The sequence below is a fragment of the Meles meles genome, chromosome 7, assembly GCF_922984935.1.
Source record: "Meles meles chromosome 7, mMelMel3.1 paternal haplotype, whole genome shotgun sequence".
Classification (NCBI taxonomy): Eukaryota; Metazoa; Chordata; class Mammalia; order Carnivora; family Mustelidae; genus Meles; species Meles meles.
In genome coordinates this window covers 67720137-67737158 of record NC_060072.1, presented here as the reverse complement: position 1 = coordinate 67737158, position 17022 = coordinate 67720137, and the positions used below count along the sequence as shown (strand labels likewise).

Sequence of the window (17022 nt, the reverse complement as noted above, 5' to 3'; positions counted from 1 at the left end):
GGAATTCTCCTATTTTTGGTAACTGCTTAATTGTAAGTAGCCCACTGGTCACTTAGGGCCTATGGATATATATTTTTTAAAGATTTATTTATTTATTTGAGAGAGAGATTGAGAGAGTGAGCAGGGTGGGGAGGATGGAGGCTGGAGCAGAGGAGAGAATCCCCAAGCTGACTTCACACTGAGCGCAGAGCCCGAGATGGGGCCCCATCTCATGACGTATGAGATCATGACCTGAGTCGAAGTCACGAGTCAGATGCTTAACCGACTGCGTCACCCAGGTACCCCTGGCCAGTGGATACATTGAGGTGTCACCTGAGGGCCGGTTTGTATTCAGCCAGGGGTTGGGGGGGGCGCTATGGGGCCTTTCTACAGTCCACTGCTGAAGACTCTACACACTCTACAGTTAGTTTCTTCCCTGTGTTCTATGACACATTGCTGGAGAGATCTTCCAAATATACCTTGGATATGAGGCTGCCCTGCCTGTGCCAGAAAGCTTTACTTGACTTTCTGTGGGCTATGGCTAACGGCAGGGTTTTTGTACTGGGGGCCCTGGGGTGGAGACTGCAGGGAGATAGGTTTGGTTTGACCTCCACGGTATTTAAAGAAATTTAGGCCAATACTTAAAGTTTGGGAGATTTCACCTAATTGAAATCCAGATTTTAAACTCAGGAAATCTGGCTACCCTGCGCTCTTGTTTCCATGCGTTGGGCTGCTGCCCTTAGAGAACAGGAGGACATGTGGACTTGGGAAAGAACCTATTTGGAATTTCTTTTAGGGCAGATTGACTCATTGTTCTGGAAAATCATCACTTTCATTTACGTAAATTTAAAGCAAGCATCTGCTTATTGTCCTCAGGGAATGCTGACCTTAGTCTGAGAAATTAAGTTTTCCACCTTCATAATGGTGATACAAAGCTGTAGCAGCCCTTGGTTACTTTTTTAGGAGAAGTATTTCTTGGGTCTAGCCTGGTCAGCGTCACTACAGGTCACCTAGAGGTCACCTGGTGACCTCCTCTGGTCTTGACTTTTTTCCCACCCTTGTCTTCCCTTGTCCTGCTGGGTTGAGGTCCAGGCTCTGCTCCTCCAGAGTGCTTTGAGTCCGCTCCACCTTTTCTCCTACTCCTGGCTCTTCTGTTTGAACCCTTCCTTTTCTTTCCTCCAGGCCTGCTTGAAGCCGCTCAGGAAACTTTTGCTGAGAGCCTCCGTCAGACCTCAGCCCACAAACTCTGCTGGAAGCAGGTAATTCAATTTTTGGATTTTCAAATGCTCAAGTACCAAGGGGTGGTGGGTTCAGGGTGTTCTAGAGGGTTCATGCCAGCCCAGTGATTTTTGAGATACTCTAATCTGTCCAGTGCTGGTGCCTGTATATTGCCAGGCATTTGGTATCTAGCTGTTTTTTTGAAATCATATTTCATGAAAAGAACTTGATTCACACTCTTTCAGTGAATTATGAGATCAGCCCTGACATCGTCTCCATATTACAGGTGAGGAAACAGTGTTCTTCAAAACTGGTACTCCAAATAGCTTCTCCATGGCTATGTCTTCAAATAGATTATATACTTGTCGAAGGCCGTGACTGTGCCTTTGTTGCCAGACTCTTACTGGTATTATCCATAAATGTTTACGTGATGAGAGAAATGGTTTACGTGAATGGTGTGCACCAAGGCCGACTCAACCAGGCTCCGGGGGGTGGATGCATAGGGACCCAAGTAGAAAAGATGGGTGTGTATCATAAGTTATACTAGAAGATACGCCTCCTACCTGTGCACCCATACAGTACCGAGTTTTGGATCTCGAGCTTTGAAGTTAGATGGGCCTCGCTGTGTCTGTTTCCTCCTTTGTAAAATTTGGGCAATGAGAGCACATGATTTGTACCACTGGTTTTCAGCTGGGGTGATTTTGCCCATGGGAGTCATTTGGTGATGTCAGGAAACCTTCTTCATGTTGCAACTGGGGATGGAGGGAGGACTGACATTTAGTGAGCAGAGTCCAGGGATGCTGCTGAACGTCCTGCAGTGCATGGAACAGAGCAAGGAATTATAAGGAATTACACTGACAGGAGTGCTGAAGTGGAGAAACCCTGCCTGGTAGGTTTGTGAAGACGAAGGCAGATAATGGATGCCATCTCTAAGATGATAAAATCAGCTTTTAGGAGGGTGAACTCCAAAAGGCTCAATTTCCGCAGCATCTGTTATTCTTGCCAAGGAAAACCCTTATGATAAGGACTTCTTGCCCTCCTGTTCAGAGGACTCACTGGAGAGGTTGTTTGTGTTACATTGTGTACCAACACGAGCTGGCTGGCTTTATCAGAGCCGTAAAAACAATTGTTAATTTTTAGGGTGTTCCTGGTAAACTTCCTGCTTGCTTAACCAGTTTATTCTGTGGAGATAATTTTGGTGTGTGGGTTTAAATCCTCTGATGGAAAATGTTTTGGTTAATGAATTTCCAAAATATGCTTTGACAAGTGGAAGGTGAAAAGTTTTTGTTTCCACATCACGATGCCTCCTGTTTTTCTAGGCCCAGATTTAAAACAAAGCCTCTCTCCCCTCAGTTTACTGCCTTACCTGCCTGCTGCACGCTTGGGTAATTGTGGGAGTGGTTTGGAGCATTGTTGGATTTCCTTCTATTGTTGTGGGTTTGCAGGGGAGATTGTTACTTACATTTTTTTGTAATTACAAGAGTGAGATGCACCTCATTGAAGATTTTAGTAGTATAGGAAAACCATAAAGATGTAGTAAAAAAGTTATCCTGCCACACAAAGACAACTACATTGCTGTGTTTCTGTCCATTTAAAAAATTTATATATTTTTAATTTATATATATATTTTTATAAATTTATATATTTTACTTAGACTATTTGAAGTATTCTAAGTATATTACTTGTTTTACTTATCATTGTTTGCCTTTCCCCCACACTACAAAAATAACTGTAAGTGTTATTTCTAAGGACTGTAAAATATTCTGTCTAGGGATATTTTGTGATTTATTTAATCTGATTGCAGAGCCTGTTTTCAGTATTTGATGAGCATCTTATGCAGTCAGCATTTTCTTTCAGATCATTTTTATTTTTATCATAGATGACCAGAACAAAAGGATGGTAATGCATATGGGTATCTTGATTGATATTGCTATCAGTTGCCAAAAAAGTGTGTACTAATTTTTGCCACCAGTAGCAGAGTGCAATTCTCATTTTAATAATACTTGGCAATTTTCTAGGAGAAAAATACTTCATTTTTCTGTTTTGCTTGATATTAATGAGATCAAACATGTTTATATGACTGTTGACTGCATTTCCTGTTTAACAAACTGTTCTTGAACTTTGCCCTTTTATTATTTATTATTGGGGATTCATATTTTTCTCATTTGTCATAGACTATGTATTTTACTTATTAATCCTCTTTCATCATTACTGCACATATTTTGACCTCGTTTTTTTTTTTTTTTCCCCTCTAATTTCTATTTGGTTTATCTTTTAATTTTGTTTTTGGTCCTATAGAATTATAAAATTTTATGGAGTCAGATCTTGATTTTCTTTTTCACCATCTTCAACCTTCCTTTGTCTGTACTGAAATGAACCTTCTCTGTTCTAGAGGTCACTGTATTGTCAATGTTTCAAATTCCCGGGGGTATAGCTCAGCGGTAGAGCATTTGACTGCAAATTCCACTCCCACTCTGGACCACTATAGAGTTTCCTAATGGGGATGAACAGGCCTCAAGTGCTTGGTCAAATCTGGGCACCCCCTGTACCTTGGAAAACCCTTCCCATCTCTGTGTGTGTGGTGGCGTGGGGGGTGTGGGCGGGCATGAGTGAGTAGGGAAAGTTGATGAGAAAGAGTGAGGTTCATGGTGGGCGGTGGCTTGTTTAGTCTGAATTTCCTTTACCACAGGGTAGACGTGAGCTTGCCTGAGGGCAGGGGCTTCCCTCCATTCTTACCTGGCTGACTAACTGGGGCCAGCAGCTTGCCTATTGAACCGTGGCTGTGTCTGGCACAGAGCTTGCCCACAACCATTATTTTATTTCCCTAGTGCCTGAGAAGGTACACTGAGCAGAGACTGTACCCAAGCCCCCTCCACTCCTTATCCCTTAAGTTTAGTTCTCCTGGGCTCCAGACTCTGTTGCTCAGGCCTCATCAAGGTAATTTGCTGCCCTGTGGGTGGATTTCCCTGGGTGCTGTTCATCAGCTGAGGCTTGAAGAGGAAGGTAATGATAGCAAATACAGATAGTGCTTACTTGTTTCGAAAAGTGCCTCAACCAGGGCTTTTTTATATGCTTTCACCCTCAACCTTAGGAAGTTAAATACTATTTTCATCTCCATTAATTTGGAGGAAACCACCACTCAATAGAAGCACAATTGAAATCTAGAGCTTCTGACCTTAGAGTTGATCCTCTGTACTTAGGAAACAATTCCATTGTTGTAATTTCTGGTTGTGATTTCTTAGTGGTACTGCTGGGCAGAAGGTAGCAGCAACTTTGGGTTTTGGGGTCAGCCATATCTTGGGTGGAATCCCAGTAGAGTCATATCTTAACATTGTGACTTTGTGGCTTGTCCAGTCTGAGCTGTGGTTTTCTTGTCTGTCAGTGGAAGCAACGGTGCCTGTCTTGCAGGGATATGAGAAAGATTAAGTTGAGATTACATATACCAGATACCTAGCACAGCACCTGACTTACTCTGCAGGAGCTCAGTAATGATGACTACCTAGCCTTAAAGCTAAAAATGCTACTGTTCTGTTAAAAAAAAAAAAAAATTAGAATAACTGGCAAACCTGCTCAGACTTGTGAAATTTTAGTAAATATTATTTATATTTCTGTGCAAGAAACGTTTCTTTATCTGGCCTTTTTATTATCTTGTTGAGTAGATTTTGTTTTTTATTACCGATGTCAACTGCTTCTCTGAAATACTTATGCTTGGACGACTTTGTGACTGTACTCACAGCCAAAGTAAAACATGTTTTGTCTATACGTTTATGTAAAAAAGCACAGGCAGTTTTTGGGAAGGGCCATAACCTAGTCATTCCTTTACACATAGATGAGATTTTTGACATCATTCATGTTACTTACTTGTCCCATGTATTATAAACATTCAGGTAACAAAACAGTCTTTTTTTTTTTTTTAAGATTTTATTTATTCATTTGAGAGAGAAAGAGAGACAGAGCACAAGCAGAGGTAGAGGCAGAGGGAGAAGCAGGTTCCCTACTGAGCCGGGAGCCCGATGTGGGGCTCGATCCCAGGACCAGAGATCATGACCTGAGCGGAAGGCAGATGCTTAACCATCTAAGCCACCCAGGTGCCCCACAAAACAGTCTTAAAAAGAAAGTTGTAGGGATGCCTGGGTGGCTCAGTCATTGAGCGTCTGGGATCAGGGTGCCGGGATTGAGTCCTGTGTTGGGCTCCTTGGTCAGTGGGAGTTGTTTCTCCCTCTGCATGCCACTTCCCCTGCTGTGCACACGTTCTCTCTCTCTCTCTCTCTCTTTAAAAAAAAATCGTAGAAAATCACGAGAGAAGAGAAGGTTGCTAAGTAACTCAGGAGAACCATTATTAAATTTCCATTTTTCATACCATATATAAATTGAGTTGGATCTGATTAGTCCTTATGCTAGATTGTCATCCATATAAAAAGCCTCCACTAATATTATGGAGGTTATTTCTGCCTGAAGAATTTCAGCGTGAGGTTGGTCTGGCCATTTAACTTCTCCTTGTGTTTATTTAGACTTTTTCATTTTAATAAATTGAGCCAAGTAATTATAAATGTTAGCTTAGAGTTACATTGTAATCCAATGCAGCCTCATTTCTATGGAGTTGAAGATAATGCCCTTTGGCAATCTTCTTTAAAATGTGTCTTGAGGGGCGCCTGGGTGGCTCAGTGGATTGGGCCGCTGCCTTAGGCTCGGGTCATGATCTCAGGGTCCTGGGGTCGAGCCCCGCATTGGGCTCTCTGCTCCGCAGGGAGCCTGCTTCCTCCTCTCTCTCTGCCTCTCTCTCTGCCTACCTGTGATCTCTCTCTCTGTCAAATAAATAAATAAAATCTTTAAAAAAAAATGTGTCTTGAATCTTATTTTTGTCCCTGAAACCATGGTTGCATTTTCAACAATACACCATCTTAGTATTGGAAGGGGGAGAGGTTAATATGGTTGGGGCTTTATTGCGTTAATGACGAAGCTTCTTGTCTTATTCTGGGAAATTTAGATCTGTTGTCCTATGGTTTTTCCATCTCCCACCCCTTTCCCCGACTATGGCAGGAATGTATAAATGTGTATATATATATATACACACACACATAAATATATAAATTTAATTTATATAAGTTACATAAATTAGTCATAAATTAGTTGTATTTTTATATAATTCATGCCATATGTATATGTTTTACATAACACATGGATACAGTTAAGTATCAATGATTAAGTGAAATTTACGTGATTTCTAAGTTCCTTCTTATGTCTAGAGTTTAAGGATAAAGTGAATGAACTGTTGGCCAAATCTTGTGACTATTGCCAGGTGAGTGTAGGATATTGTAAAATGCCACACCCAGTTTCTTTTTTTTTTTTTTTTTTTTTAAGATTTATTTATTTGACAGACAGATCACAAGTAGGCAGAGAGGCAGGCAGAGAGAGAGGAGGAAGCAGGCTCCCAGCTAAGCAGAGAGCCCGATGCGGGGCTCGATCCCAGAACCCTGGGATCATGACCTGAGCTGAAGGCAGAGGCTTTAACCAGCTGAGCCACCCAGGCGCCCCCCACACCCAGTTTCAATGGTAGGAAGACAGTTGTTTTCCTAAAATTCAGGCCTAATGTTTGATTTCTTAATTTACAGCCAGAGTGGACATTTGGGGGCACAGGTGGGAGTGTTGATAACGGTGAAGAGAGTAGATTAAGCATGGAAGAATAAAATTGATGCTGCTGTGACTATTAATTTACAAGATACACAGGCCAAAAGACGGCCTGTGCTTTGTGATCTCGAGATAACAATCCAGTTGGGCAGCCCTGAGCCCGTCACTTCAGCCAGGTCATTTTGGCACCAGCCCTTTGAAACCAAGCCTGAGAACGTGGAGAGTTTTACCCAGGCATTTCTTGTTGCTGGCTGGTTGGCTTATGAAGTAAATAGAGTAATTAGCTCTCATTAGCACTCCCCCAAGCTGTAATGCATCCAACCTGAGGCGGAAAGAGGCTCGCTTCTGTTCCTGAAAACGTGAAAATCCCCATCTGATCTCTTCAGTCCAAGCATTTTTGCATTGCAGAAACAGAATTCCAACTTGGCAAGAGTAAAATCCACCAAGTGTCTCAAATGACAGTAGCAAATCCTACTGCAGGGTGGAAGTCTTTCCTATGAGCTGTGACTGTGTCTAAGAAATTGGTGAGCCTTAGCCTTTTCTCTGCCCCCAACCCTGCTTCTTGTGTATTTGGCTGACACGAACCGAACTGACATGATATTGAACACTGGTGGTCCTGAAACTTGATATCCTTAGTCTGCTGTCAGCGGTGATACCAACAGAGTGTCTGGGTTGTTTCAAGTCTTTGAGAAAGACGTCTGAGGGTGGTTGGTGGCCCTATTTAGGACCATCTGCATGGGTAGTCCTTGTTCTTCTGAAATCCATCTTTGTAGCTATGAAGCTGGGAGCCAGAAAGGCACTTGGAGGAGGGCAGCAAAGTCTGGGGGCTTTGCACATAATCCTGGAGAAATATATAGAAAAACTGCAAATTGGCGGATTTTATAGGCTAGAACCCTGAACCTAGGAGTCTGAACCTAGGAATCTGGCAGTCTGATCCCCACATTGATCAGGTGTGGTCCTGGGCATAAAAGTGAGCTACCAATACTAGCCCCGCCCTCACAGGGAGAGCTGTGAGAGTCAAATGTGTAAAAAGCCATAAAACGTTAAGCAGGAGTGTGATTTTAAGTTGAGTTTTTCCTATAGGGTACATTATCTACATTTTCTAACATTCTGAACCCAAACCTTTGGTAATAAGATACGGACACTGCACCAGTACCTGCTTTTGCTTAGACTTCTGCTTCTGTGACCTCCCTCACTCCATCCCCGGCCCTCAGCTGGGCTAGAGCCTGAATGACTGGGAGATGGTTCTTCAAGGTTGTTCTGGAAAGTGGTGGTGCCTTCTGGGCAATGCTGTAGCCATGGGTCTTGATTCTTGCTCAGGCCTATCTGCATCTGCTTTCTTGCAAAGTCTTCTATAACCTGTCAGCTCCAAGAATTGTTTCCTCTTATGGCAAGTTTGAAATGCTGGGGATAAAGTGTTTAGCACTTTGTTTCATACTTATATGTAGAACTGTTTAAGGAGCTTAGACTGATTTCCTAGGATTTGAGGTCCTGATGCAAGTGTGCCTTATGTGGGGAGGGGCAGGCTCCATGGGTTGAGGTTGAAAACAGCAGATCCGGCCTCTCATGACCTGGTGTCACTTCTCGGTGCCCCATGATGTTGTGACGTGCAGATCGCTAGCCTGGCGATGTCTCACTTTCCTTCCTTGTGAACCTGTGATATTCCGGGGCATTATTTCACTCCTGTCCCTGTTGACTGCATTGGGCTGGTGTTCAGAAAGCGTTCTGGACTATTAAAAACGTGCAATTATTGAACCGAGCCAACACTATTTTTCAAAGATGGTTTTCAGCCTCCATAGGACCTCTAATAGTATGTTGTGATAGAACATGTGTAGGGCCTGTAACTTCCTCAGGAGAATTGAAAAAATAGCTTTCTACACTTAGAAAACAGCAAACAGCCTGTCTTTGATGAGGTGCATTGGAAGCCTACTGAGGCCAGGAATTGGGTGCTGAGGGATTTTAGGGCTGAGGAAAAGGTAGTAGGATTCGGTGGAGGAGAAGCTGACCAGCAATGCCACCGCAGTGGAGGCCCCAGCTGCCCGAATGGGGAACTCTGGTCTTGGGATGGCCCCAGTGGAAGCGAGGGGCTGGACCTTTGTATTCCTGAATCAGCCCATTGCTGGCAGCTGGCCACCCCCTCTGGTGGCTTAACCTTGCTGAAGCAGTGTCCTGCAGCTGTCGGGAGTCAGGATGAGCACAGCCAGCTCTAAAAGTGGGGTTTGGGTGAAACACATCAATGTCTTCTTCCCTGTCGCAAAGAAGCTAACCCCTTAAAGAAACAAACAGTAATAGATGACACCAAAATCCCAACATATACGGTCTCTTTATCTGCAGTCAGAAAGTTTGGATCCCTTAGAAAAACTGAACGAAGAGGTCATAACTTTTTGTTAATGATAAACGGATCTCTGGCCTTTCAGAAATTTGTGAGATACTTGGGTAATCTTTACACCTGGTGGTGGTGTAGCTGGGGCCAGCTTCTGTATGTGTGAATTGGCTGACCTGTTAAGTGATTTTGCCCACATAGGAATTACTGCATGTTCAGAATGTTAACCCTGTGTGTACATAAATGCATCTGTTTCTGGAATATTTAAACTCCTGTTAAATTTATAGAATTGGTGAGTCACCACCACAAAAGTCAGGCAGAGCAGATTAAGACACACAAACCATCAAACTCAGAACTTTCCAGGGGACCCTATCGCTGGAAACAAATATAGGAGGAGAGTATAGCCTGTGTTGAAGTTTCAGTCACCTGATAGGGCATTTTGATACAGTTGAGGATAATAATTTAGGAGTTATATTGCTGGAGGAGAAGTTAATGTGCTTTGAAAAATGAACTGGTTTTCTGGCATTTCCAAAAGCCAGTTGTGCTCAGCAAATGTCTGAAACTGTCCGGCATGGTCTGTGGTGTGAGTGGGATGGGTAAATAAGGCCAAAGCCGCCCTACATCTTTTCCAACCTCAGATTAATCATATCTACAAAAGCGAATATGCTTCTTCCTTAGTTTCTGCCTTTCCTAGCGAGTGAAGGAGGTGGTGGATTCTGCGGACCCATCATCTCATAGTTAGAGTGTGTTGTGGGGTCCGGAGGTAGGGAAGTCTGATGATTTGAGCCTGGCACAGACTAAAGGTGTGTGTTCTGACCAGTGGACTTCACTTCCCAGCAGGTTCCCCATCCACTCCTGTGTAACCCTTGTCCTCTTTGCCTTGCTGCTCAGGAGCTCCGTAACGCGAGATGTCATGGGCCTGTTTGTATTCCAGGTGTAGTGGAGAGATAAATAGGTCCCTGTTCCTTATTCAGAAACTGAACAGCGCCAGCTGCCTTAGTGATACATTCTGTATTAGACACACATCTCACCTCTTGGAGGGATGGGACGGTTGGTGATTGCCTGTGAAGGAGGTGGTCTGCCAGTCGGTTCATTGTATTGCCTGGAAATGGGAGATGGCATAAAATAAGCTTTCAAGGTTTCCTCAGACGAGAAGGAAGTTAATGTAGCATAGTGACTCTGTTGTAGGGGATGGGCTGAGGTGAGTTTGTCGAACACGTACCATGTCTTCTTGAACTCTCTATTTTGCTGGTCTTTCTTGGTGTGAGTTCTAGAGTGTCAGGTGATCTGATCGTACAAGGAGCCGGCAAGGCGAGCTGTAATGCGGTTCGTGTCTTCCTCTGGCTTGTCTATCTTCCTAACATGCCTTCACGGGCGCATTGGCATTCTGGAAAGTTCAGACGGAATCTCCAGCTATGAGTTTTCGTTGTGACTCACATCTGCAGGGGATGAATCAAGAAGAGTTTCTTTGCCAAGAAGTGTGGTACCGTTTGGGGAGAAGTAACTCGACTTTGAAGAACAAGAATTTAAAAAAAGGAAAAAAGATGGAGGAAGCCTATCAAGAAAAGGGAAAACCACAGGTGATCTGGAGCTGTGGGGAATAAGTCAGGAATAAAAGAAACAGACAAAGGTCCAACAGAAAACACCGCCTGTTAGGGCTGCCTGGAGCCTGGCAGCACCAAGGGGCTTGGAAATGCGCTCCACAGAGAACCGCTCCACGCATCTACCTGCTTTGCCCCTGTTCACCTGGAGCAGAAGGGTCTGACACGCTCCTGGAGAGGATGCTGTGTGCCTGTTTTGAAGGCAAGACTTTGACATGTGGGGGCATCCTGCTTCCTTGTCAAGCTGATGTGGCATCAACAGCCTGAGAGAGGACACAGTGATTAAGGGTCCAGGCCTGGGAACCATGCAGACTTTTGCCACTCAGCTGTGACTTCAGCCTTGGGCCTCAGAAAACAGGAATGTGGATGAAGCTGGTTGTATTTCACGGGGTTATGTTAAAGGGTTTAGGGGACCCTAATGAAGTAGGTGCTTAAAAACGAGCTGAGTGTTGTTGCATGCCAGGAGTGGTTACAGGATTTGTAAAAGGCCGCTTCCTACCCCCTCTGGCTTCGCTGTCACACTTTGATCCTGAGCTTGGTAGCCGCAGGGAGTTAGAGAGTATCGAGGCTCTGCTGGGTTACCGAGAGCAGTGCAGGGCCTTGCCTAGGGCTCTGCGTGCCCATACGTTGCCTCTCCTGAGAGTTCCTGTACTTAAACCCCTTGATCTTTTCTAGAGACGGCTCCAGCTGGGACAGCCACACACATTGACTTGGAATGGGTCTGGGCAGTGTTTTTAAATCTCCATGGATGATGGGTTGCTTTGTTAAATATATGTACATATTCAATCCTAAGCATCTTTTGTACAAGACACAGGGCCCATAAGAGTGTAGAATGAAGTGGTACATCAGGCTGCCTGCTGTGTGTTAGGGGTTTGCATGATTATGTTACTGATCCTTCCCCCAACACTAAGAGGGGAAGGTGATATTACTAGTTTTACAGAGATTAAATAACTTGCTTAAGAGATAATGCCCAGTTTCACTGAATGGAAGACACCTTCCAATTTCAGCAGTGTTGAATGTGGAAAAAAATCTCTTTCTAATCAATGAAATGAGTAGATAGTAAAACCTAGATGTTCATTCCTGCTTAATTTCAAAGCTTATGTTCTCTCCTCATCACACACAAGAACTTGCAGTCGATCTGATTGGTAAAAAGTACAACGAGCACAGATAAGAGGACATCTACTGTGTTAGGACTCCAAAGGGCAGCAGTGTAATAGTTGGTGATCATTGACTGACTACTTAGGATGTGGCAATGCTTTCATGTGCTCTAATTCATAAGAGCATGGGGCTCTTTACAGGTGCTCTCAGGTGGATACTTCCATGTTCTCTTTTACACAAACAAGGCAATGGAGATAGGTACTCTTATTCCCGTTCAAATGGGAAAATTGACACACAGAAAATGTCCCAAGTCACTGGGCTAGTTTTTTTTTTTTAAAGATTTTATTTATTTATTTGACACAGAGAGAGAGAGATCACAAGTAGGCAGAGAGGCAGGCAGAGAGAGCAGGGGAAGCAGGCTCCCTGCTGAGCAGAGAGCCCGATGCCCCATGCAGGGCTTGATCCTAGGGCCCTGAGATCATGACCTGAGCCGGAGGCAGAGGCTTAACCCACTGAGCCACCCAGGCGCCCCCACTGGGCTGGTTCTAAAAATAAATTTTATAACATGGTACTTAAGAGTTCAGGTTTTTTATCTACAATCATGACAGATCTGGTTAAGGTTCCAGAAGAGTATGATCTGGTAGAAGGCTGCTCATTGTCCTCTGGCAGCATCTGACCCAGACCTGCAGTCAGGAGGAATTCCCAAAGATGGTGAGTGGCGCCGGAAGGAAAATGGGAATGTTCGTCTCTCCATCCCTAGGTGCTATCTATGATAATTAAAAATAATCATGGTCACCCAGAATAATCTTGGTCACCCTAGGTTAGGGACCTGTGCTGGCACTGGCGAAGGAACTGACTTGATTTATAAATAAAGTTCTAAAGAACACCTGACGTGGTTTAGAGGGAATGTTGTAAATCAGACAGTTGTTTGGGACCTAGGAGGATGGCTGCATGGAAGGTCTTGGAAATCCAAAAAAATCGGGGGAAAACGTACTCTTCGATGACTTTGTGTAATTGAAGTCACTTACAGATGGACAGGTTTTTCTGTCGTGTTCTGCCTTCTCAGGCCACGGAAGAGCCCCATCTGTGTTCACACGCTGGCCGGCCAAATGTCTGTGGCAACTCAACTACTTGGCTTTTCATTTGTCTCTAATTCCTTTTATGGAATGAGTGATTTTTATCTCAAATTGGTGTGTTGCTAAAGGGTATGAAGATTGTGTGTCAAGCTGCCATTTAGAAATAAGGCAGAATATTTTTAGGTGGAGAGTTTTCCTGTCATTTGAAAATAAATTTTGACAGTCTGGCCCCTGAGTAGACAGGTGTTAGAAGACATCGAAGGAAACTGCGGAACGGAACGAGGAATCCTAATTGCTGATTAGCAGACAGCCTTCCAGGTGTGTTTGCTTTCTCACACCATGGCTGACCAGCGGTTTCCTTATCTTTAGAACAGAGGGATAGGTAAGATAGTCCCACACGTCTCTAAAATTCTTTTGACTCAGGGATGCCTGGATGGCTCAGTTGGTTAAGCCGCTGCCTTGGGCTCGAGTTGTGATCCCAAGGTCCTGGGATCCAGTCCCACATCAGGCTCCTTGCTCAGCGGGGAGCCCGCTTCTCTGTCTGCCTCTGCCTGACGCTGTGCCTGCTTGTGTTCTCCATCTCTCTCTCTCTGACAAATAAATAAATAAAATCTTAAAAAAAATTCTTTTGACTCAGACATTTCTAATCCTAACGTGGCTTTTGTTCTGACCAGTTCACCAGGGTGCCTGCCTTTAACGCCAAATGTTGAATTTGTCAGTCTCTGACTTCTGTTGTCAGTAAGTGGAAATGGGTGGTGTATTTTCAATTCTGATCACCTGTGGATTGCATTTCAAAGAAAGTCTTTTTTTTTTTTTTAATTTTATCTTTTTATTTATTGCGTGCGCACGTGTCACAAGCAGGGTGAGTGGCAGGCCAGAGGGAGAGGGAGAAGCAGGCTCCCTGTTGAGCAGAGAGCCCGATGTGGAGCTCAATCCCAGAACCTTGGATTGTGACCTGAGCCAAAGGCAGATGCTTAACTGACTGAGCCACCTGGGCACCCCCAAAGGGAAAGTATTGTAGACATTTTCCTTGTACATCTTTTAAATACACAAACTTACTATTAATGAAGAGAATTCAACTGTGGTAGGTTTTGGGTCAGTGTGCCATCTTGCTGCCTTAATCCCCGACAGTTGACCCGAGAGTCAGCGTCTCGCTGAGTGGTTCTGAACTGTTGTCAGACACTGACACTGTGTGTATAGGTTTACTGGAGGGTTGCCCGGAGCAGAGAACAACTGTTCGGGTTGCTTTGAGAGAGGCCCAGCTGTGGAATGGAACATCGAGGTTGAGTAAGGCTCAGATGAGGCTGAGGACCAGGGAGGAAAAATGTATTCTTATCCAGCCCACCATACCAGTGGTTGGATTCTAGCTGTGGTTCCAATCCGTGCCTCACAGGGGAAAAAGGATCTTCTTTCCTCTGGCTGAGGGCTGTCTGGTAACACTGAATTTAATCTGCTGTGACCTGGCCCTGGTCACTGCCCTGGGTGGGGCTTACAGTAGACTTATAGTGCTATGAAGAGAGCAGAACTTCCTTAAGTGGGTGACTGACAAGTCTGAGCTCGCCCTCCATAATGCTGCCTCTATCACCACTCCATCCAGCTGGGTTGGGGATTGTGCTCAGAAGGGCCCTGGATGAATGCTGTTTTGTGCCCTGTTGTGTAGCGTCCTTCCACAGCCTTTTCTGGCTTACTACTCTCTCAGCTATCTAGAGGCTAAAGGCCGTTGGCGGTCCTGCTGGAGAACCCATTTGCTTATATGAGCAGGCCTCGTGGATTGGCCTGCAGAAACCCAGGGGTGCTCAGGAAGACTTTCGGAGGATGTGACCAGAATAATGCAGGACCTGTGTTGGGAAAGCCCCTGGAGCTTGATGGGTTCTCACCAAGGAGCCTTCGTATTCTGTGGCTGACTCTCTCCGGGTATTGGATTTCTGTGAATTGGTGATCTGTGAACTGAATAAAAAACCATTGCCCTCTCTCCTCTCATCTCTAAAATAAATTTTTAAAAAACAAAACAAAACAAAAACTGTTTTGTTGGACGGAGCATGACCACTATCTCTACCAGCACGGATGTCTCTACTATAGTTGTCTTGATGCATGGCTATGCCTTCTCTTCATTGTTGTCTGCAGAGTTTGTCTGTGGTGAGGAAAAGGTCCCTAAGAAAGTACATCCATCACTTTGGGCCTTAGGCTCAGGAACTCAACAGGCACAAGTCCAGAGACCACCATTTACCTCATTCTGCTTGCTGGCCCTCATTTGATTCCCTTAGTCATTCTCCATTCCTTTGAGAACATTTTTGGGGAGATCCTCTTAGACCAGGGAGATGGAGCCAGCTGAGGCCAATAATCAAGTAGTTCCTACTTCTCTTTTCTCCTCCAGGTCTTCAAATTGAATCAGACAAAGCTTTCTGTATTATATGTGTTATCCAAAAAATGATGGAAGAGGCACTTGATAAGCAACTCTTGCTTGTACCTTGGATAAACCTGCTGTCTCACAGAACTGAACGGGGCGCAAAGAGCTGACTTTTGGGAATACTGGTGTTTCAACAAATTTGATACTATGGTGCTTAATGATTCCCGTCTGGTTAACATTCAGTGCTTAGATGCGTATTAATGGTAAATTACTTAAAACTGGCAACTTGTAGATAACTGCTGGCATTCCATTAAGATGCATCCTGAAGAGAATGCATAGCCATGCATCAAGACAACTATAGTAGAGACATCCGTGCTGGTAGAGATAGTGGTCATGCTCGGTCCAACAAAACAGTTTTTGTTTTGTTTGTTTTGTTTTTTAAAGATTTATTTTAGAGATGAGAGGAGAGAGGGCAAGCAGTGGGGAGGAGCAGAAGGAGAGGGAGAGAGATTCTTAAGCAGACTCCAAGCTAAGCCTGGACCCTGACACAGGGCTTCATCTCACGACCCTGAGATCATGACCTGAGCTGAAACCAAGAGTTGGTCACTTAACCAACTGAGCCACCCAGGCGTCCCCTAACAAAACAGTTTTTAAAATTAATTAATTATTTATTTAAAGGATTTTATGTATTTATTTGTGAGAGAGAGTAAGGGAGCACAAGCAGAGGGAGAAGCAGGCTCCCCACTGAGCGGGGAGCCTAATGAGGGGCTCCATCCCAGGACCGTGGGATCATGACCCGACTCAAAGGCAGAGGCTTAACCCACTGAGCCACCCAGGCACCCCCAACAAAACAGTTTTAAACGAATTATTCCTTTCTAACATACTGCCATTCACCAGATTTCTCAGTTTCTGCTTAAAATGCTGGCTTTATGAAAACTGGTATTTTCTTTGGTTAAAAAAACAAAAAAGATGTGCATTAGGAGGAAATGATTTGGAATTTCAAAGTGCTCACCGCAGAGTTCATACTCAGCATTTTCATCAGTGATTGGGAGTTGTGGTTGAAACAAAGCTGGGAGAGACCACTGGTGACAGAATTCAGAAAATAATCCTTAAGAGAGGGGCGCCTGGGTGGCTCAGTGGGTTAGGCCGCTGCCTTCGGCTCAGGTCATGATCTCAGGGTCCTGGGATCGAGTCCCGCATCGGGCTCTCTGCTCAGCGGGGAGCCTGCTTCCCTCTCTCTCTCTCTGCCTGCCTCTCTATCTACTTGTGATCTCTCTCTGTCAAATAAATAAATAAAATCTTTAAAAAAAAAAAATAATAATAATCCTTAAGAGAGGACCTGGTGAAGTGAAGCAGATACCATTTTCATGAACAGAGCTATATGTTATGTTGTGAATTGACATCTAAACACTTAACTAAAGGGGTGCCTGGGTGGCTCAGTGGGTTAAGCCGTTGCCTTCGGCTTAAGTCATGATCTCAGGGTCTTGGGATCGAGTCCCATATCGGGCTCTCTGCTCAGCAGGGAGTCTGCTTCCCTCTCTCTTTCTGTCTGCCTCTCTTGCCTCTCTGCCTACTTGTGATCTCTCTCTGTCAAGTAAATAAATAAAATCTTAAAAAAAATAAAAATAAAAACTTAACTAAAAATGAAGATGACTTGGTTGGGCATACTCTTCCTGGGGGTTGTCATTGAGCACAAATGTGTGATGCCTTGGTAACAGAGAGTTAAGGAAAGTTAACCTTACCACATATAGC

General features: G+C 44.3%; 1 protein-coding gene across 6 annotated transcripts in view; it reads left to right on the top strand.

Moving 5' to 3' along the window:
* PPFIBP1 (PPFIA binding protein 1) overlaps positions 1-17022 on the top strand; it is a 178911-nt gene that overhangs the window by 19956 nt on the left and 141933 nt on the right. For all 6 annotated transcript variants that reach the window (XM_046012035.1, XM_046012038.1, XM_046012037.1 and 3 more), the window contains exon 2: positions 1162-1238. The gene's annotated coding sequence lies outside the window, so the exon portion shown is untranslated. The remainder of the gene's footprint in view (positions 1-1161; positions 1239-17022) is intronic.